General features: G+C 41.4%; 1 protein-coding gene across 1 annotated transcript in view; it reads left to right on the top strand.

The window, feature by feature from the left end:
- The first annotated feature begins 7,175 nt into the window (after positions 1 to 7,175).
- The window catches only part of TNFRSF19 (TNF receptor superfamily member 19), a 183,712-nt gene continuing 166,770 nt past the window's right edge, over positions 7,176 to 24,117 (top strand). Inside the window, exon 1 of the mRNA XM_073613435.1 lies at positions 7,176 to 7,369. The gene's annotated coding sequence lies outside the window, so the exon portion shown is untranslated. The remainder of the gene's footprint in view (positions 7,370 to 24,117) is intronic.

The raw sequence follows: 24,117 nt of genomic DNA, 5'->3' as shown, positions 1-24,117 counted from the left end.
ACATAGAGAGAAAAGATTTGACATAGAGAGAAAAAATTCGACGTAGGGGAGAAAAGATTCGACGCAGGGGAGAAAAGATTCAACGTAGGGGAGAAAAGATAAATAAAAATAATGGTGATGATGAATGTTATTGGCTGATTGTAACCAAAGAGGAGGAGCAGTAAAATAGCTAGAACTAAGTACACACGTACTTTGGCTTATGGTGTCTGTTGAAAGTTCTAAGAAGATTCGACGGAGCAGGTAAACTATATGGCATCGTACAGTTTAGCTGCTCCGTCGAATCTTCTTTGAACATTCGACAGACACCGTAAGCCTTCAATGACAGATTCGACCCTAATTTGGATTTTCGGACGAATGCAATTTTTAACGAAAAACGAAATAAATAAAAACGAATTTCGGGAGTAACTAAATAAATGTATTTTTCAGACGAAAACGAAATATTTCAGTGTGCACATGTCTAGTAGTCAATCAGCTTCTAACTTCAGCTTTGACAAAACATAAAAGAATGGAAGCTGATGTTGCTTTGTGTGTTATGTTCTCCTGACCCCTACACTCTGCAGTACTCTTCACCTGGCACCTACACTCTGCATTGCTTATTGCTGACCCCCTGAAATCTGTTACTTACTCCTGTACCCTACTCTGTGCGTTACAAATTACTGACTCAGGTGTGAATGGAGCCTAATGCCCGTTACACACAATGGGATTATCGGACGAATATTCGTCCGTTTTTTTTTGCATGCTAGTCTCATAGCGATAATGAAGAGTTTACTAAAGTTACAAAAATTCTCGTACAACAGAATAAAAATTTGGAAATGATGTAATGTATTGTAGTGTATTGTATTTTCGAATGACAACTGTATTGATTAAATGAAAATTGTACGATCTGGTATCGTACGAAAAAAAAATGTCATGCTTGCACCATTAGATAATATCGGATGAACTGTTGTGATCGGCTATCGAAAGCTCTGTACCAGGGACGTGCAGTCAGGGGAGGCAGGTGACATGAACATAAAAAAAAACGATTGACTTTAAGGGTCATAGATCGGCAACCTCGGGGGTAGGTAGCTGAAGTCCTACCCCACCACTGGTCAAAATTTTGGGTTACTACCGTCTATGGTTCCGGAGATACGGGGCTCCTTGTGCAGCCTGTCAGGAGCTACATACAGCGTGGCCAGTTTAAATACAAGCTGGCACACTCTGTTTGCAGTAGACTGAGAGGATGAGCTCACAGTGCCTCTACTCACTTCTTGTCAGAGGCACTGAGCTCAATAGACAGTTTGGAATCTTGGACCAATAGCAAAGTACCATTTGCCCAAGCTGTCCAATAAAAATGCTGCAGTGGAGGCACGCCTCTCACTGCAGTGTCAAAGAGCCCTCTTTATTAGAAGGAAAAAACATGTTTATGGGTATAAGATTTGCCCGCAATTCCGTGTTTTTCTCACACAGTCAAAGCGGAGTTCCGGCCAAAATATGACTTTTAAGATAAAAAAAACCTAGAATACTCATGCCTCATGTAATGTAACAAGGGTATGCTGTAAACTATGCCCAGTTTTCTATCTGTGCAGCATTGTTTTCTTACTTTGTGAAGTTTCTGCACAGCGTGGCCATCTCCAGTGTGGAAATCTGAAGCTGCAGTGTCTTTCTTCCTGGATTCCGTGCATGCTGGCTACCCAGCATGCACCTGCCGATCTTGCGCATGTGCAGTGCTGTGCAATCTTGGTCAGCTTGACGGAGATTTTCCATAGACGCCAATGGTAAATGTTACTGGAGCCGTGTGATGCTAAGCTGGCCAAGAATTTCCATAGACGCCAATGTTAAATGTTACTGGAGCCGTGCGATGCCAAGCTGGCCAGGAATTTCCATAGACGCCATGCCAAGGTGATAAAGATCTCCCAGGAGCCAATACAAAACCGGAAATGACGCACAGCTCAGCGGCCCCCTAGAGAAGGAAGTGAAAACAGATATAGGAATAAATCAGGTAAGTGAACAGAAAAAATAATAAATTGCCAATTCATTTTAAGGATGCACATTAGTGCTGCATGGTGAGGAGTGAAAAATGTGGGTGGAACTCCGCTTTAAGAGGGAGAATGAGAATATGCTGCTGCTGAAAAGGTACGAACTAAATCATATATTATTTTGCTATATGTTATAAGATAATAATTTATTATTTATCTATTTACTGTGAAATTACTGGTTTGAGTTATAACTTCAAACTTCAGTAATTTGTCAGTTAAGCCACCTTCTTGAGTATAGTTTTTGAAAATATAGTAAATTACCTTAAAAAAAAATTTATAATAATTATTTGTATATTACTTACTTATGGTAATTAACCCCTTGCCACCCAGGCCAATTCTGACACTTCTTTCCTACATGTAAAAATCATACATTATTTGCTAGAAAATTACTCATAACCCCCAAACAGTATACATATTGTTTTAGCAGACACGTTAAAGAATAAAATGGTGGTCGTTGCAACTTGATATGTTACACGGTATTTGCGCAGCAATTTTTCAAATTTTTTTTTTTTTTTGGAAAGAAATTGTTTCATGAATTAAAAATAAATAAAAAACCCACTAAAATTAGCCTGATTTTTTTTTGTTTACTATTAAAGATGATATTACGCCGACTAAATAGATACCTAACATGTCATGCTTTAATAACCACTTGCTTACTGGGCACTTAAACCCCCCTCCTGTCCAGACCAATTTTCAGCTTTCAGCGCTGTCGCACTTTAAATGACAATTGCGCGGTCATACAACAAATTTTTATCATTTTTTTCCCACAAATAGAGCTTTCTTTTGATGGTATTTGATCACCTCTACGGTTTTTATTTTTTGTTAAAAAAATTGAAAAAGACAGAATTTTAAAAAAAAAATTATATTTTTTTTATATTTTGTTATCAATTTTTGCAAACAGTTAATTTTTCTCCTTCGTTGATGTACGCTGATGAGGCGGCAGTGATGGGCACTGATGGGTGGCGGTTATGGGCACTGATGGGTGGCAGTGTTGGGCACTGATTGGGCACTGATTGATGGCAGCACTGCTAGGTGGCACTAATAGGTGGCACTTGTGGGCATTGATAGGTGGCACTTGTGGGCATTGATAGGTGGCACTTGTGGGCATTGATAGGTGGCACTTGTGGGCTTTAATAGGTGGCACTTGTGGGCTTTAATAGGTGGCACTTGTGGGCACTGTGGGCACTGGCAGATGGCACTTGGAGGCACAGATGAGGCATCTGTGCCTCCTTCCTCTTCGGGACCGATGTCCCTTTGACATAAGCCGGTGATCAGCCTTTTTTTCCTCCTCACGCTCTCAGCGTGAGGAGAAAACGAAACCGATCACCGAGCTTTTGTTTACATCATGTGACCAGCTGTCATTGGCTGACAGCTGATCACATGGTAAGGGGCCGGGACCGGCCCCTTACGCGGATCTGTGATCATCTGAGTCTCCGTGACTCGGTGATCACAGCGCGCACACCGCGTGCCCTGCAGGGAGCGCGCAGTGCGTGTGCATAGGGGAGGAGGTCATATGACGTCCTCCCGGAGATTGAGGTCCGCGCTGTAGCCGTCATTCGGCTATGGCCCGGACCTCAAGTGGTTAAAATTGCGCACACTTGTGGAATGGTGTCAAACTTCAGTACTTAAAAATCTCCATAGGGGATACTTTAACATTTTTACAGGTTATATGTTTAGAGCTACAGAGGAGATCTAGTAGTAGCATTATTGCTCTCGCTCGAACGTTCGCAGCGTATGTAACCTGTGTGTATCTGGCTCTGATACTAGCCAGTGCCTCAACAGCCACTGACCTCACCGCACGTCCCTGCTCTTTACTAACATTCATATTATCGTACGATTGCTTCAAAATATTGTATGAAAAATACTGCTTTTGAAGAGATCATACGATAATCAGATCGTTAGTACACAGCTTTCGATAGCTGATCACGACAGTTCATCCAATATATCTAATGCTGCAAGTACGAAAAAATTTCTCGTACGATACCAGATTGTACGATTGTCGTTTAACCAGTTGTCGTCTGAAAATACAATACAAAACATGACATAATTTCCAAAATTTTATTCTGTTTGAGAATTTTTGTAACTATAGTAACCTCTTCATTTTCGATATGAGATTAGCATGCAAAAATAAAACAGACGATCGTTTGTCCGATAATCTCATCGTGTGTACCAGGCATTAGGGTGAAGGTTCCCTTTCAGGAGAGAGTCCACGTTAAGATGCTGCACACAGACAGACCCACTACATTCAGAATAGGAAAGACAGGTGGAGAGAATGAAAGAACTGCAGCGTGTTATATCTTCAGTATACAGTGCAGAGTGTCGTATCTCATTCTCCTGTATACAGAGTGCAGTGTGTTGTATCTTCTGTATACAGAGTGCAGGGTGTTGTATCTCCTGTATACAGCGTGTAGTGTGTTGTATTTCCTGTATACAGACTGCAGGGTGTTGTATCTCCTGTATACAGAGTGCAGGGTGTTGTATCTCCTGTATACAGAGTGCAGGGTGTGGTATCTCCTGTATACAGAGTGTAGAGTGTTGTATCTCCTGTATACAGAGTGTAGTGTGTTGTATCTCCTGTATACAGAGTGCAGGGTGTTGTATCTCCTGTATACAGAGTGCGGGGTGTTGTATCTCCTGTATACAGAGTGTAGCGTGTTGTGTCTCCTGTATACAGAGTGCAGCGTGTTGTGTCTCCTGTATACAGAGTGCAGTGTGTTGTATCTCCGGTATACAGAATGCAGCGTGTTGTATCTCCGGTATACAGAGTGCAGGGTGTTGTATTTCCTGTATACAAAGTGCAGGGTGTTGTATTTCCTGTATACAGAGTGCAGTGTGTTGTATCTCCTGTATACAGAGTGCAGTGTGTTGTATCTCCTGTATACAGAGTGCAGTGTGTTGTATCTCCTGTATACAGAGTGCAGTGTGTTGTATCTCCTGTATACAGAGTGCAGTATCTCCTGTATACAGAGTGCAGGGTGTTGTATCTCCTGTATACAGAGTGCAGGGTGTTGTATCTCCTGTATACAGAGTGCAGTATTTCCTGTATACAGAGTGCAGTGTTGTATCCCCTGTATACAGAGTGTAGTGTGTTGTATCTCCTGTATACAGAGTGCAGGGTGTTGTATCTCCTGTATACAGAGTGTAGCATGTCGTATCTCCTGTATACAGAGTGTAGCGTGTTGTGTATCCTGTATACAGAGTGCAGTGTGTTGTATCTCCTGTATACAGAGTGCAGCATGTTGTATCTCCGGTATACAGGGTGTAGTGTGTTGTATCTCCTGTATACAGAGTGCAGGGTGTTGTATCTCCTGTATACAGAGTGTAGCATGTTGTATTTCCTGTATACAGAGTGTAGCGTGTTGTGTCTGCTGTATACAGAGTGCAGTGTGTTGTCTCTCCTGTATACAGAGTGCAGCATGTAGTATCTCCTGTATGCAAAGTGCAGGGTGTTGTATCTCCAGTATACAGAGTGCAGGGTGTTGTATCTCCTGTATACACAGTGCAGGGTGTTGTATCTCCTGTATACAGAGTGCAGGGTGTTGTATCTCCTATATGCAGAGTGCAGGGTGTTGTATCTCCTGTATACAGAGTGCAGTGTGTTGTATCTCCTGTATACAGAGTGAAAGGTGTTGTATCTCCTGTATACAGAGTGCAGTGTGTTGTATCTCCTGTATACAGAGTGAAAGGTGTTGTATCTCCTGTATACAGAGCGCAGGGTGTTGTATCTCCTGTATACAGAGTGCAGTGTTGTATCTCCAATGTACAGAGTGCAGTGTTGTATCTCCAGTGTACAGAGTGCAGGGTGTTGTATCTCAAGTATACAGAGTGCAGTGTTGTATCTCCTGTATACAGAGTGCAGTGTGTTGTATCTCCTGTATACAGAGTGCAGTGTGTTGTATCTCCTGTATACAGAGTGAAAGGTGTTGTATCTCCTGTATACAGAGTGCAGGGTGTTGTATCTCCTGTATACAGAGTGCAGTGTTGTATCTCCAATGTACAGAGTGCAGTGTTGTATCTCCAGTGTACAGAGTGCAGGGTGTTGTATCTCAAGTATACAGAGTGCAGTGTTGTATCTCCTGTATACAGAGTGCAGTGTGTTGTATCTCCTGTATACAGAGTGCAGGGTGTTGTATCTCCTGTATACAGAGTGCAGTGTGTTGTATCTCCTGTATACAGAGTGCAGGGTGTTGTATCTCCTGTATACAGAGTGCAGGGTGTTGTATCTCCTGTATACAGAGTGCAGTGTGTTGTATCTCCTGTATACAGAGTGCAGGGTGTTGTATCTCCTGTATACAGAGTGAAAGGTGTTGTATCTCCTGTATACAGAGTGCAGTGTGTTGTATCTCCTGTATACAGAGTGAAAGGTGTTGTATCTCCTGTATACAGAGCGCAGGGTGTTGTATCTCCTGTATACAGAGTGCAGTGTTGTATCTCCTGTATACAGAGTGAAAGGTGTTGTATCTCCTGTATACAGAGTGCAGGGTGTTGTATCTCCTGTATACAGAGTGCAGTGTTGTATCTCCAATGTACAGAGTGCAGTGTTGTATCTCCAGTGTACAGAGTGCAGGGTGTTGTATCTCAAGTATACAGAGTGCAGTGTTGTATCTCCTGTATACAGAGTGCAGTGTGTTGTATCTCCTGTATACAGAGTGCAGGGTGTTGTATCTCCTGTATACAGAGTGCAGTGTGTTGTATCTCCTGTATACAGAGTGCAGGGTGTTGTATCTCCTGTATACAGAGTGCAGTGTGTTGTATCTCCTGTATACAGAGTGCAGGGTGTTGTATCTCCTGTATACAGAGTGCTGTATCTCCTGTATACAGAGTGCAGGGTGTTGTATCTCTTGTATACAGACTGCAGTGTGTTGTATCTCCTGTATACAGAGTGAAAGGTGTTGTATCTTCTGTATACAGAGTGCAGGGTGTTGTATCTCTTGTAAACAGAGCGCAGGGTGTTGTATCTCCTGTATACAGAGTGCAGGGTGTTGTATCTCCTGTAAACAGAGCGCAGGGTGTTGTATCTCCTGTAAACAATGCTCGGAGCTCTACCATCTCTCTCTATACACCGCTCACCTCCAGCCCCCTCCACCCAGACCTGAGCGGACACGCCCCCCTCTGTGCCAGCAGCCAGCCGGTCACATGACAGCAGCACCGGGAGGAAGGAGGAGGCATGTGCGGTGGGCGGGGCCTGTCTCCTAGGAGACGTCTCGGAGCCTCTGAGCTGTCCCGCTGCTCTGGCGGCTCTGTGCTCAGTGCTGCGGGCGGCCGCTCGGGAGCTGATGGCAGGCGGGCTGTGTGCGGCTGGTGTCACCCCGGGGATCTAGTGCGGGACGATCGGGGATCACCGGACCCATAAGGTGGGCGGCTGTGTGCGGGGACAGGTCCTCCGGTGCGGGCAGAGAGAGAGCGGCAACCTGTAGAATGGAGTGTGTGTATAGGACATGGACTACATATTGTGTGTATTGTTCTATGTGTGTGTGTGCGGTCATCGTACGATCACTTACTGCAGAGGAACAGTCATTGTGTTATATGTGGCTCGGAGGTGATCGTTGTATGATGTGTGCGATGGCATCGTCTGATCTCATCTGCTGCAATCTGATTGTATATCGATTGATAACCAGCAATTCGTTCATTCATCATCAGTTTGTCTGGCACACACACACATATATATATATATATATATATATATATATATATATATATATATATATATATATATATATATATATATATATATATATATATATATATATATATATATATATATATAGACATTTGTTCAATTGATCAGAAATCAATAAAAATCTGCTGTAGTCGATCAACTTTGCATCATTGAAATCGTTGACAACGTTCACTAAATGTATGATGATGCTTTATTATTATTATTATTATTATACAGAATGTATGTGTGTATCTATCCATTCACAGACATGATGCAAGTTTTGTATTATGATAAAAAAAATACTATTTATATATATTATAATATAATTTTTTTTTTTTTTTAATATAGTTCTATGTTTGTATTTAGCTCCCTGGTTCACACTGGTGCGATGTGTCATGCGATTTGACTGTTCAAAAATACATCAGGTTGCCCACCCATTGCCGGCAATATTACCGTTCAAATTGTTGCAACTATAAAAATGTTCCTGCACTACTTTTTTTTTTGTGGGATTTCATTGCGACTTGAATTGACTTCTGTTAAATGGCGTTGCCTGCCGCAATGAAATCGGAGGTGCAAATTGCACTGATCAAAGCCGCATTGGTGTGAACCAGGGCATAGCCTATGATGATTATTATTATTATTAAAATTGTTATTATTATACAGGATGTATATAGTGCCATGTGGTTTGCGCATCACTTTACAATATAAAGAGTGACAGTACAGGGGAGAACAGAGGGCTGTGATCTTCAGAGCTTACAATCTAAGACTGATGGAATGTCGGGTCTGTGGTTTATTATTCATATTCGATTTGATAATTGCGGTGAAATCCATGAGATCAGTGGAATGATGATATTGATGTGTGTGTGTGTGTGTGTGTGTGTGTGTGTGTGTGGCCATCTTTAGATCGACCAACAAGTATTTAGTATTTTCGAGAATTAAAAAATAAATAAATAAATATATATATATATATATATATATATTTAATTTTTGTACATTATTCCTCGGTTCCAACTTGCTGTGAAACATCGAGGGAAATCCTTTCGATCATTCACCTGATTTTCTTATAGTGTGTACCCCACTTTACAGTCTACCTGATCAGATACACATTGATGGGATATGCTGTGTTGGTTGATTGTACGGTCGGATTGTAATAGGCCCTACGGGGCCCCGGATCTCAGTGATGCTCCTTTTACTCTGTGTGTGATTGGATCCACTGAGAGGATGGTGACCGTATGTGTAATGAATAGAAGACGTCATACGGGTCAGAGCGTCTTGTGATAACACATTGGGGTGGATTTACTAAAGGCTAACATACTGTGCACTTTGCAAGTGCAGCTGCTCCTGGGCTTAGTAAATGAGGCAAAGCTTCACTTTACAAAGAATACCCAATCACGTGTAAGGAAAATAAAAAAAACAAGAGTTTTTGCAAGCAGATGATTGGATGATGAAAGCCAGCAGAACTTCCCGTCATTTACTAAGCTCTGGAACAAATGCCCTTGCAAAGTGCACAGTCTATTGGCCTTCAGTAAATCCCCCTCATAGTGTTGGTAAATGTAAAGTTGATTGTATGATCAGATTGTAATAGTCTTTAGGGGCCCCGGATGTCAGTGATGCTCCTTTACTTTGTGTGATTGGATTCACTGAGAGGATAATGACGGTATGTGTAACGAATAGAAGACGTCATATGGGTCAGAGCGTTTTAGAACACATAGGGGTGGATTTACTAAAGGCAAATAGTCTGCGCACTTTGCAAGTGCACAGTTTCAGTTCACTTTACAAAGAATACCCAATCACATGCAAGGAAAATAAAAAAAACAGCATTTTTGCTTGCATATGATTTGGATGATGAAAGCCAGCAGAACTTCCCATCATTTACTAAGCTCGCTAATAAATCCCTTTGCAAAGTGCACAGTCTATGGGCCTTCAGTAAATCCCCCCATAGTGTTGGTCAATGTAAAGTTGATTGTATGATCAGATTGTAATATGTAGATCTCAGTGATGGTCCTTTTCCTCGGTGTGTGATTGGATCCATTGAGAGGATGGTGGCGGTATGTGCCGTGTAATGAATATAGAATTCCAATAATAATACATTGACTATTCCCTGGAAGACAGACTGAGCTATCCTGTTTATTAAATGGTACCAATCACCAACATAGAACGAGGGCCGAACAAGTCTCACTATCTGAGTATTTTCTGTTGTGGCCTGGCCCCTGAATTCTACAATCAGAGCTCATATACAGCAGATGTGTCTGAATCCAGTATGAATGCAAATGCCAGAAAAACATATTCCAAAGAGCCTCCTTTACACCATTGCGGTGCTTTCATGTGTGTTTAACCACCTAAGGACCGAGCCTCTTTTTGACACTTGTTGTTTACAAGTTAAAATCGTTTTTTTTTTGCTAGAAAATTACTCCCAAACATATACCGGTGTGTGTGTGTGTGTGTGTGTGTGTGTGTGTATATATATATATATATATATATATATATATATTTTATTTTTCAGACACCCTAGAGCAGACTTTCTCAACCTTTTTAACATGGAGGAACCCTTGAAATAACCTTTCGCTCTCAGGGAACCCCTGTTAAAAATGGCTATATCTACAACTCACGATACATTGGTGTGATGGTCAGTGGAAGAGTGCTCCTTACATCTGTGGTTTTGGGGAAGAATTTCCCCCCTACGGATAGCTAAAAAGATCATTGGTGTCACTGGGAACTTATTTGAGAGGCAAAATTTGGTTATTGCTCAAGGAACCCCTAGCAACCATTGGAGGAACCCTTGTTGAGAAACCCTGCTCTAGAGAATAAAATGGCGGTCGTTGCAATACTTTGTCACACCATATTTGCACAGCGGTCTTACAAGTGCAATTTTTTTGGGGGAAAAATACACTTTTTTGACTTAAAAAATAAGACAACAGTAAAGTTAGCCCATTTTTTTAATATTGTGAAAGATGATGTTACACTGAGTAAATTGATACCCAATATGTCATGCTTTAAAATTGCGCCTGCTCATGGAATGGCGACAAACTTTTAACCTTAAAAATCTCCATAGGCGACATTTAATAATTTCTACAGGTTACATGTTTAGAGTTACAGAGAAGGTCTAGGGCTAGAATTATTGCTCTCGCTCTAACAATCACGTTGATACCTCACATGTGTGGTTTGAACACTGTTTTCATATGCGGGCGTGACTTACGTATGCGTTCACTTCTGCGCGCGAACTTGGCGAGGCGCTTAAAACATTTATTTATTTTCTTATTTAACTTTTTTTTTTTTTTTTTACACTGTCCTTTTAAAAAAAAAAAAAGAAAAAAAAATGGTGTCATTTTTATTCCTATTACAAGGAATGTAAACATCCCTTGTAATAGAAAAAAAGCATGACAAGACCTCTTAAATGTGAGATATGGGTCAAAAAGACCTCAGATCTAACATATTACACGAAAATGCAATAAAAAAAGAAAAAAACAAAAAAAAAAAGTCCCTTTAAAACCATTGGGTGGAAGTGACGTTTGACGTCGCTTCCGCCATTCTATGTTATGGAGCCGAGTTGGAGCTAGAGGACGGCTCCGGTAAGCGGCGGAGATGACCGGAGCGCTGCGAAAGGGGGTGGGCACCTTTCCCGCCCCAATAAAAGTGGCGAAACGCCGTTGTTGAAAATACCGGGGTATTTTACCTGGGTATAATACCCGAAAATAAGCCCTACCCTGAAAATAAGACCTACGAGGACTTTAACTAGGGCTTATTTGGGGCGTAGGGCTTATATTGCAGCCATCACTGACAATCGCGCTAGGTCTTATTTTCGGGGAAACAGGGTAGCTGATGAACTTGCAGAGCTCTAATTAAGAAAGTGGCAGGGTCTGCATCCCTTTAGAAGTGATTTCCTATTGGGAGTATCTCAGCAAAAACAACATTTTTGTTGCAGGGAATGCCTGAAATCTGACTTCTATGCGAATTAAGCCTTAGTACCCGCAGTTTCTTGATATTGAACATATTTTACTGTCATTAAATCGGCTGGCAGTTGATAAATATGATTGTGCTTCCTCTGCTTGATGATGGAGGAAGACTCTATATATGATCTCTGCCGTGTATTAGAAGGACAGATTCACACCGCCTCCTGCGCTTGGTGTATTTAGGGCTCATGCACATGGTTGTAATTCATTTACTGATATCTCTGCAGGATCTTGCTACAAACAAAAAAACGCATTTAATGGTCAGTAAAGTGCTTCTGTAAACATGCATTCAGACGTGTGAATGTACAGATCTGTGGAATATTGCTTTCATTCTCGCTCAGATTTACACATTTCCATGTGTACACACATACATTATTGACCACAAGTACTGGTTTTTCTATTTTGATTGTACGAATTATTATGCAGTGCGGTTTTACGGAAGTTAATGCAGCTGTGTGCATGGGCCAATAGCATACAGTACTACTGTGTTCAGATCTGGTGCAGCTCTGCATGGTAGCCAATCAGCTTCCAAATTTTTTTGGCAAATTTTTTTTGAACACGCTGACGTTAAAAGCTGATTGGCTACCACACACAGCTGCACCAGATTTTGCTCTCTCCAGTTTTAGTTAACCCTCTCACTGTCCCCACAGAATTCTGTATTCTCTGAACACATCTAAGCCCTGGTTCACATTGGTGCGATTTGACATGTCAAATCAGCGGCAATTGCCGGCAATGGCACCATCCTAATGGGTGCAACACTGCATTTGCAGCACCGTTCCAATTTTAAAAACTAGTTTTTGTACTACTTTTTGCGATTTCGGAGTGCAATTTCCATTGACATCTGAGCAGAAACCTGCACAGATGTCTGTAAAATCGCTGCCGAAATCGGGACTGACATGCGGGAATGAAATTGTGCGAGTTCAGCTGAACTCGCACGGCTTCATTCCTGCAGCTCAGTGTAAACCTGGGCTTAATGTAGGGTGTGAATTATGCCATGCTACATGTACATGGTCATCATAATTTTCCTGATCCTATGATATATATTAGAGCTGCACAATTAATCGTCAAGAATCGTTATCGCGATTGTATTTCCCGATTCTTTCTATGCAAAGAATTCTCTCTGCTCTTCTGAAGCCACAGCCCTCAAAAGAAAGGAAGAGAAAAACAGGGCAGTCTGCCAAGAATCACAACATTCTTTATCAGTTGAACTTAAGTATAAACACTGTAACAATTTGTCAATGGAATAGACTGTAAGTGAAAAAAGTTTAACCACTTAAACACTAAATCTTTTTTCTGACATTTGTTGGTTTCAAGTTAAAATAATTTTTTTTTTTTGCTAGAAAATTAATTAGAACCCCCAAACATTATATATATTTTTTTTAGTAGATACCCTAGAGAATAAAATGGTGGTTGTTGCAATATTTTATGTCACACTGTATTTGCGCAGATGCAATTTAAAAAAAAAAAAATGACTTTAATGAATTAAAAAAAAAAAAAAACTAAGCAGTAAAGTTAGCCCATTTTTTTTTGTATAATGTGAAAGAGATTTTACGTAGCAAGAATCGTGAGAGAATCGTGATCTTTTTATTCTAAGCAAAAAAATTGTGATTCTCATTATGGCCAGAATCGTGCAGCTCTAATATTTATATATATATATATTTTTTTTTTCCTGGCACTAAACTTTCTGCGTATATGATCAGCAGAATGCTTGCCTTTTTAGATATTTTTAAAGACATAAAAGCATGTATGTATTTGATTTGATAAACTTCTAGTTCTATATCCTCCTGCTCGGTTTTCAATCCCAGAATGCAGTTTTGCATCTAAGAATATGCGTATAAACGCTCTTACACCCATACATACATAAGATGCGTCCTCAGACACAGATTTTTGGGTTATGGATCTGAATATAGCACATGTTTATGCACCTATGTTCATTTTACATTCAGATCAATAAATGCTTTGAATTGCATTTTCACAGCCGTCTGCATCTACCCTAATAAACATTCCATGTATTTATATGCGTTTAGAAATGTCCTATAAACACACGTATGTCATCGGCAGTGTGAATAAGTCGTACCATGGAGCCTTTGTTGCATGAGCATGCTCTGACACTGGTGTGTATAGACAGAGAAGTGGAAGGTTTGTGTAGTTAACAGCTGGCAGGTGAAATCGATTGCATTTTGTAGGTTTAGTATAGTATTGCATTGTTTGTATAGTTACTATAGTACAATATAGCGTTTCTGCATGTATTGATATATTGTAAATGGAAAAGGAAAACAGGCAAATCCAGGGTAATCCAGGCAAATCCAGGGTGGATTTGATTTAAATCAAGTCAATTTAAATCACTAGTAAAAAGGCTTGATTTAAATCAACTCGATTTTAATCATAATTTTTAAAGAGCAACTGTCATCTCTGTCCCTTAGTGGCTCCTCCTTTGACCCGTTGTTGACTCACCGACAGTCCCATTCACTTTAATGGGACAGCTGGTGAAGCGGCAGAGACACAACCAGGTGACAGACTTGGCGGCAGCAGATGAGTGAATGCCCGCTAACAGGCGCTGCCATGATGGATCTGAAATAACAAGTGCTCTTTATATGTAAGGACTCATTCTTGCCAGTAGTTAGAAAACCTTCATTTTGTTTTCAAATATTAAAAATTCTATTTAGAATAATAAGCTGTCAGGTTCTTAAATCAGCGATATCAGAACCAATTCAATCATACAGTTTGTAGTGTACATAGACTTGGAAGACAATGGGTTAAAGAAATATTCCTGAACTTTGTTTTATGTTATGGTTACTGTAAAATTGCACGAATGCATCAATGCAGTGCTTGTTATCTGAACATGTAAAAAATTTAAATATTGCAGAATATACAGCCTCATGCTACATAACTAAGCTCCATTTCATGCTGAATAAACTCAATTTATTAATGTATCTTAAAGTGGATGTAAACCCAATGTCATCCTTTCTAAACTACTGCCATAGGGGTTATCTATAAGGATATACATGCCTCCTGCATGTATCTTTACCTGTCAAATGCCTCCCCTCTGTCTGTTATGAGACCCGAAAACTGCAGATTCTATGGGTGGGTCTGTTGTCTGGAGCTCGGTGGGTGGAGTCGTGATGTCAGTAGACTCCCCGCCCACCTCTACACTCCCCTTGTCAATATGCATTTTCTCCTGTGTATTTCTTACACTGAACTTCTGCTATGATCTCTAACATCCAGTGAAAAGACAGGAAAGTAACCACATGACTTCAGCATGCCAAATCATGCTGAGGTGTGGAACAGCCAATCCTTGCAGAGCTGCTGAAGAAAGGAGTGGGGGTGGGAAATAAAAAATAATGCATGTGTCTTAGGCTAATGCACGAGATGTAAATCACCTGTCACTTACAGCAAGGGGGAGGATTTGACAAAGTTTTTCTCTCTTTGTCAAGATTTATCTCACTGAACAATAAAAGAAGATTGCTCAGAGATGGATTAACTCTGTGTGGCGAGACTGGGCTCAAATGATAGGAAATCTTATACTCTACAGTATGATATTAAAAAAAAAAAAAAAAAAAAAAAAAAAAAATTTGGGTTTACATCCACTTTAAATAGAAAACTATATCTTTTTGCTATATTTTTACTCCAAAAGCATTTTATTAAAATAAATGTGATAAAAAATCAAAAAAATCTGATATACTTTTTTTTTTTTAAATCATCGATTTTTATCCACCCTGGTTTGGGGTGTCGTTAGAAATACATTGCAGCAGATCGCATACCCAGTGCATTTTGAACATGGTGTGGGAAAAACGCAAAGAACGCACTGTGTTCTGGTGTGAAAGCGCCCTTAGTCTAGGTTCAGATCTATGTGATACGGCAATGTATGTGCATAGATGTGTGTTCTGCAGCCTGTTTGAATGGTCTTTCCATTGCACAGAAGTTGCACGCCTGAGCATTTGTAGCTCAAAGCATCAAAAACATCCAAACTTCCATGTATTTCAATGGTGAATGTTCGTATGAATACACAGTGCCTGTACCTTGACGCCTGACACTTCAAAAGCTACAAGAGCTACTTTTGAGACTTTAATGGGAGATCCTGAAAAAGGAGCAAAATGCAAAAAACACATATATAACCCATTTCCTCCCCTAGTAACTGGATTTCTATTGGCTAAGAAAAAATGTTAATTGCTCAAGCCTCAGACACCCACAGAAAAACTCCAAAAAACACATACAAATGCTCAAAAAAAGGGGAAGAAAACAAAAACGCCTGTAAAACAAGCAGGTTCACACGGTTGCGATGCAGTACATCGCATGTGACTCGCACAGGAATCGCACCCCATTCCCGTGCAAATCACATGCGATGTCTGTGCTGTGCGATTCGAGCCATTTTTTTTGTGTGGGTCAGATCGCAGTGCATCTGCACCATTGCAGGACCCCCCTTCTTCTTTTTTTTTTTTTTTTTTCTTGCCGCGCTCAAATTGATTTGCATGGGTGTTCACACCCATTCGATCCGATTCAGGAAAACGCACTGCTTTCTGCAACCTACATTTGGGATGTTGTTAACTTTTATTGACACCTGTAGCAGATGGCATGAGCACAATTCAATTGCTATGCGCTGCAATGCGATGCGTGGAAAAGCAGCAAATCTAGTGCGTTTCCTGCAAGGCATCAGTGTGAACCAGGGATCAATGCCGCCTAAGAATGAATGGCACTGCAGCGCACCTACAGTAGAAGCAAAAAATTTTGTACACGAGTGTGAACAGAGAATTTGTATTCCCGTCACAATTTAAAAATTTAGCATTTTTCCCTCTTGTTGTGTCGCCTGGACAAATAAAGGGTTGAATCTCCGCAGCGGGGACACAGGCAGCAATAACAATTAAAAGTTGCTAACCCTTCCCTTCTAGTGGTTATACGGGTATATATTGGCTACCCAAATGGAGTGTGTTCATGACTAATTGGGTGAATAGATATCAGTACAGTATGAACTGCTGTATGCTGAGAAAACACCATTTTTCCCCTATGTTTGTGTGAATATATCTGTATATTTTCCTATCTTATGCTCTTATGTGTTCTAATCAGTGCAGGCACTTGTCTGACAGAACATATCTCTTTACTATGATGTAAGCTCCTTGGTGGCAGGAGGGAGATGTGTCTGATAAGGACCCCTATATCGGCCTCTATCTACAAATCTGCATGGCTGGTTTTGTACTGCTCTACAACTTCTGTTTGCTTATCTGTGAATCAGGATGAGCTCACTGCTACTTGAAACGCCTGCAAGTGTTTGTTCTTCAAAAGAATTAAAAAAATACTTTGGGAGCCAAGGGTGACTTTTGCGAGCAAAGAAGAGTAGTCACCAAGCTCTATATGACAGGCACTGGTACTTGTGAGGCTGCATCTTATGGGCACCGGTGAGGCTGCATCTGACAGGCACTGGTACTGGCAAGGCTGCATCTGACAGGCACGTGTAGGCTGCATCTGACGGACACTGGTGAGGCTGTAGCTGATGGGCACCAGTGAGGCTGTATCTGACGGGCACTGGTGAGATGCACCGGTGAGGCTGCATCTGACGAGCACCGGTGAGGTTGCATCTGACAGGCACTGGTACTGATGAAGCTGCGTCTGATGGGCACTGGTGTGGCTGCATCTGACGGGCACCTGTGGGGCTGCATCTGACAGGCACAGGCACCGGTGGGGCTGCATCTGACGGGCACTGGTAAGGTTGCATCTGATGGGCACCGGTGAGGCTGCGTCTGACTGGCATCAGTGGGGCTGCACCGGTGGGGCTGCGTCTGACGGGCACCGGTGGGGCTGCGTCTGACGGGCACCGGTGGGGCTGCGTCTGACGGGCACCGGTGGGGCTGCGTCTGACGGGCACCGATGGGGCTGCATCTGACGGGCACCAGTGGGGCTGCATCTGACGGGCACTGGTACCGGTGGGGCTGCATCTGACGGGCACCGGTGGGGCTGCATCTGACGGGCACCGGTGGGGCTGCATCTGACGGGCACCGGTGGGGCTGCATCTGACGGGCACCGGTGGGGCTGCATCTGACGGGCACCGGTGGAGCTGCATCTGACGGGCACCGGTACTGGTGAGGCTGCATTTGACGGGCACTGGTACTGGTGAAGCTGCATGTAACAGGCACTGGTACTGGTGAAGCTGCATCTGATGGGCAGTGGTGAGGCTGCATCTGATGGGCAGTGGTGAGGCTGCATCTGATGGGCAGTGGTGAGGCTGCATCTGATGGGCAGTGGTGAGGTTGCATCTGATGGGCAGTGGTGAGGCTGCATCTGATGGGCAGTGGTGAGGCTGCATCTGATGGGCAGTGGTGAGGCTGCATCTGATGGGCAGTGGTGAGGCTGCATCTGATGGGCAGCGGTGAGGCTGCATCTGATGAGCACCGGTGAGGCTGCATCTGATGGGCACCGGTGAGGCTGCATCTGAGGTTTATAATGTCACATTTTAAGTAGCTCATACATTGATCATTTTCTTTTTCATTCAACCAGCGGGTTGAATGAAAAAAATGATCTGAATCCCCTATCTACACATTTGAGGTGGGTAGGGGAATCTTTCCGCTATAGTAGAGCTGCACGATTAATCGTCAAGAATCGTTATGGCGAGCTTGACTAAAGTATTTCACGATTCTTTCTATGCAAAGAATTCTCTCTGCTCTTCTGAAGCCACAGCTGTCAAAAGAAAGGCAGAATCAAAACATTCTTTATCAGTTGAACATAAGTATAAACATTGTAACAATTTGTCAATGGAATAGACTTTGTGTGTAAGTGAAAAAAGTTTAACCACTTAAAGCGGGATTCCGTCCAAAAAAAAAAAAAAAAAAACTCTGTAGCTGCTGACTTTAAATAAGTACTTACCTGTCCTGGGTGCCCGCGATGTCGGCCGCCCGAGGCGACCCGTCCCTCGGCTCTCGGGTCCTGGCACCGCCATCCTAAGTAAGGGAAACAGGGAGTGGAGCCTTGCGGCTTCACTGCCAGTTTCCTACTGTGCACGCGCGAGCGGCGCTCTGTTCTGTGAATGGCCCCGTGGTGTTCTGGGAACACACACAGTTCCCAGAAGACAACGGGGCTGCTCACCGAGGAGAAGAACACACCGCGGAAGAGGCAGATTAGGAAGACTGCCTAGCAACAAGGGTTTAGGTAAGTTTTTTTTTTAATTTTTTTTTTTTTTTTTTCAGGGTGGCCCTTCACTTTAAACACTAAACCTTTTTCTGACATTTGTTGGTTTCAAGTTAAAATCTTTTTTTTTTTTTTTTGCTAGAAAATTACTTAGAACCCCCAAACATTATATATATTTTTTTTAGTAGACACCCTAGAGAATAAAATGGTGGTTGTTGCAGTATTTTATGTCACACTGTTTTTTTGCAGCGGTCTTTCAAATGCATTTTTTTTGGAAAAAATTACTTTAATGAATTAAAAAAAAAAAAAATAACCAGTAAAGTTAGCCCATTTTTTTTTTTTTGTATAATGTGAAAGATTTTACGTCGCGAGAATCATGAGAGAATCATGATCTTTTTATTCTAAGCAAAAAAATCGTGATTCTAATGTTGGACAGAATCGTGCAGCTCTACGCTATAGTATTGTATTCTGAGTCATCAGAATACAGTGATCAGTGTTGCCGGCTATAGGTCGACTTGTGTACAACCAGCCTGCCCATACATGGATCGAAACTCGGCCAGGCCCTGCTGAACCACGTATGGGCGGCTTTAGGGAAAATGTACACAATATGGCAACAGGTGCATTGTGGGCATTTGACATCTTTGAAGCCTGTTGCGCTTATCTTGTTTACAGATCTTATTGGTGAGATAAGAGGATCAGCAGGAAGTAGAGTCTGCTTTGTAATTGGCAAATATGGATATTGCCATGTACATAGAGAAGAACTATGTATAAAATCAAGATCTATAGGTCTTCTTGAAGAAGCCACAACACTGGCTAAAGATCACTTGACCAATAATTAGTCATTGGTCATGTGTTCTATTCATCACCAGGCACATATCCTCAAAACTCCAGGTCATTTGGCTACTATGCACTGATCACATATCCACTTTATGACCACTGACAGGTTAAGTGAATAACATTGATTATCTCATTACAATGGCATCTGCAAGCCAATGGGATATATTGGGCAACAAGTAAACATATTGTCCCTGAAGTTGATGTATTGAAAGCAGAAAAAATGGCCATCACAGTTTGTGTATGGGGCTGCATAGCCACAGACCAGTTAGAGTACCTACGTCGACCCATGTCCACATCCAAAAGTGCCTACAATGGGTACTTGAGCATCAGAACTAGACCAAGGAGCAATGGCAGTAGATGGCCTGGTCCAATGAATTACATTTTCTTTTACATCATGTGGATGGCCAGGTGTGTGTACATCACTTACCTGGGGAAGAGATGACACCAGGCTGCAGCATACGAAGAAGGCAAGCCAGGGGTGGCAGTATGATGATTTGGAAATCACCAAAATCACTGGTCCAAATCATTTGGTGGAGAGGGGATTATGGTGTGGGGTGGTTTTTCAGGGGTTAGGCTTGGCCTCTTGGCTCCAGTGAAGGGAACTCTTAAAGCGTCAGCATACCAAGACATTTTGTACAATTTCATGCTCCCAACTTTGTGGGAACAGTTTGAAATTGGCCCCTTCCTGTTCCAACATTACTGCTCACCAGTGCATAAAGCAAGGTCCATAAAAACACATGGATGAGCGAGTTCGGGATGGAGGAACTTGACTGGCCTGCACAAAGTCCTGACCACAACCTGATAGAACACCTTTGGGATGAATTAAAACGGAGAACGCGAGCCAGGCCTTCTCGTCCAACATCAGTGCCTGACCTCACAAATGCTCTTCTGGAAGAACAGTTGTACCATCACATACACGCACCTAAACCTTGTGGACAGCCTTCCCAGAAGAGTTGAAGTTGTTATAGCTACAAAGGGTGTATCAAGAAATGCGGAAAAATTCCCCTAGGTGGACTTTTAAGGCACTCAAAATAGTAAGGCAGTATACGAGAGTATATAAAAAAACTACATAAATTTTATTGAAAATACATTAAAAACAGTTGCAACGAGACATTAATTAGTCCATACAATACATATATAGTGCTATAAAAAGCATGTAAACAAATTCTCCTTAAAACCAACGCGTTTCGGTATGTATGTCTAGTCCTTCTTCAGGGCTGTGGAGACTTAGAGAAAATTTATCTCAAATGAAGTTAAATGTACAAAAATCAGTTTAAACAAACCTAAGGCATGGGGTTCAAAGACAATCATTGATTTCAGACTTTAATAATTTTTCACTTACATATGGTTGATAGAGTGGTTATACAATGCTCCGTTGATCCCCCCCCCCCCTCCCCCTTCCCCTCCTCTTTCCTTTCCCTCCTGACCCTCCCCTGGCTGCAGTTGACCAGGGGAATTGCCCGGCACGGAAAGCCGCCCAGCTCCTCCTACTGGGCGGCTTTCCCTGGAGGATGATGGACGCACTACACCTCCGCCCACATCCTCCATCTTGCCACTCTGGCGGACCTGCGCAGTCTGCCGAGATGGCTCTTCGTGACGGTGGGCTGGGTGTGCGTGACGCCGCTCCGACGTGCTGGCGTTCGCGCACGCGCGGTGGGGGCTGCGCCGCGCACACTCAGCCCAGGGGGCAGCTTTACAAGTCTCCCTGACAACCATCCCAGAGATCAGCTGTGAGCACTCATTGCTCCAGCTGACTGGGATTTGACATTCTTTAAATACCCAGACCACACTACTCCCAAACCAGGCATTATCTTGCTGGACTTGGGCTGTGCGGCTGGCCTTTTGATCTCTCCCCTGATACAGGTACATTTGCCTATTTACCATTCAATATATGAACCTAAGGTACTGAAACTATGCTTATATTCACATTAAGGAATGTTTTCTTGTTTTTTTGCTTTTTTATTCAGCTCCACTAACATTAAAATACTGAATCTTTTTAATATATTCTTTGCTCAGTACGCATACTTCTAATAAGTTAAACTTCTATTTAACTTCACCTGCATGGCAGATAATGAGTCCTCTTTTTCATAGATATAGTTCTTTTTACTTTATTTAATTTGACGGTCCTATTAATCTATATTCATATTATTCCAGTATGAACTATATCAAGACCATTATACTGGGCTATATATGGTAATAAAATTCTTTCCATACAAAATATATTTTCTTTGTTTCCACCCCATATACAAACATAGACAATCATTTAACATTTTTACCAAAACAAATACAAAATACTCACACATCTCACACTATCCACCAATACCTCCCCTTTTTCTTGTAGACTATATGTACTGCTGCCATCTCTTTCTTCCTTTTTATTATACTGATTACACTACTCAGGAAGACATAAACATAAATATCAATTTGAATTATACATTTATTCTAAATCCCAATTCGTACCATTCATTATTTTTATCTTTACACTCTCTTTTACTCCCAGGGTTTCCTTTTTGCCTCAGTATATTCCTTTGGACAGACCACTGCCGTGGAGTGCATGAGGGACCCTTACCTTTCCCCGGTCCCCTTGGGTATTCATACCCTACCTCTCCCCGCATAGACCATCTGAATACACACCTTTTGAGTCTATGACAGTTTCATTACCAGCTTGAAATTTTATGCTATTCCAATTGCAAGCTTTTATGGGAATCAACGGAACATTGTAAAACCACTCTATCAATCTATCAACCATATGTAAGTGAAAAATTATTAAAGTCTGAAATCAATGATTGTCTTTGAACCCCATGCCTTAGGTTTGTTTAAACTGATTTTTGTACATTTAACTTCATTTTAGATACATTTTCTCTAAGTCTCCACACCCCTGAAGAAGGACTAGACATACATAGGGAAACGCGTTGGGTGTAAGGAGAATTTGTTTACATGCTTTTTATAGCATTATATATGTATTGTATGGACTAATTGATGTCTCGTTGCAACTGTTTTTAATGTATTTTCAATAAAATGTATGTCGTTTTTTATATACTCTCGTATACTGCCATACTATTTTGAGTGCCTTAAAAGTCCACCTAGGGGAATTTTTCTGCATTTCTTGATACAATTATTGGATGTGGCACTCCCTCCCTTCTACATAGGTTGGCTTTCTATCCCTCTTTTGTAGCTACAAAGGGTGGGCCAACTCAATATTAAACCCTACGGACTAAGACTGGGATGCCATTAAAGTTCATGTGCATGTAAAGACAGGTGTCCCAATATATATATATATATATATATGTATATATATATATATATATATATATATATTTACAGGAGTCAGGGTAAGTGAGTTGAATGACGCTGGCCTTTATTTAATCCAGAAGACTGGTGGCATCTAGTGGCAAAAATAAGTTACTGCAGGAGATGGCTCTGGATTGAAAACAAGTATTGCAGCAACAAAAATGCTTTTTTTGTTTAGATTTTTTTCTGGTCTAATATTTTTTTGCTTTGGAGTTCTACTTTGAAATTAATAAATAAATCTGAAACTAGGTCCGCTTTAACATTTAAGTCACATTTACATTAACATTTAAGTCTGTATTGCCAATCGGCTGTTTTATTTCAGGGCATTTCTTGTAGATTTGATGTGTGTGTGTGTGTGTGTGTGTGTTTTTTTATGTATCTGAAAGAAATAGTAAGAGTTTTTATGGTAATATGAATGTATTTTCTGATCCATGGGACTTCTTAAAACAAGCCAGTCATTTTATCCTCATATGTGGGTCAAGCCAAAAAAAGTTAAAAATCTACAGTATGCCTGTGGAGATGTGAAAATCATTGTTCCCTTATTGGCATGGACACTGTAAATAGATACAGAATGGTGGTACTTGCAATTGGATATGGTTTAGGAAATATGCCATTGAAAGCATGAATAATAGTGTTCAGGCCAGCACTGAAAGGGTTACCCGGAATGCTACTGTTCTGAGTCCAGTGCGGAGGGAACAAAAGACAGATGTGGAATACAATATAGTTCAGTGCTTTCCTCTACATCCAAGTGATCAGAGGGATTTATATCAAAGACACATCTAAGGGCTCAGCCTCCAGATATTTTGGCTTTATGATGCCACTAGCTTTGATAAGTAACTCATTTAGCTGAAGGTTGGATTAAGGATACATCAAGTCAGACTTTTTAAGGGGCTGTAATAAAGCATTGTTATAATGAAAATATATTCTAACGGCGTGATCTTGGAGGTTTTGCACATTTACTTGCAGATTTATCCACTTCCTTCTTAAACCTTATTGATAACTCAGAAATAATTAATCTTGCAGGATATTGCCGTGCTGTTGGCATGTATGAAGGAATCTGTTAGATTTCTTGTGTAAAGCCGGTCATAGACCCCCCCCCCCCCCCCCTCCCCTTTAATTGGTTGAGCTTGATGGAGTCGTGTTTTTTCTCAGCCAGACTTGGGGCTCATGCACACTGCAGCTCAAAAAAAAAAAGCTGCTTTTACGGGCTTTTAAGTTTTATTTCAGATTGAAGAAGCTTGTGCTTTTTTGT

Source organism: Aquarana catesbeiana, linkage group LG02, assembly GCF_042186555.1.
Source record: "Aquarana catesbeiana isolate 2022-GZ linkage group LG02, ASM4218655v1, whole genome shotgun sequence".
Taxonomy (NCBI): Eukaryota; Metazoa; Chordata; class Amphibia; order Anura; family Ranidae; genus Aquarana; species Aquarana catesbeiana.
This window is presented reverse-complemented; position numbering and strand designations above follow the sequence as displayed.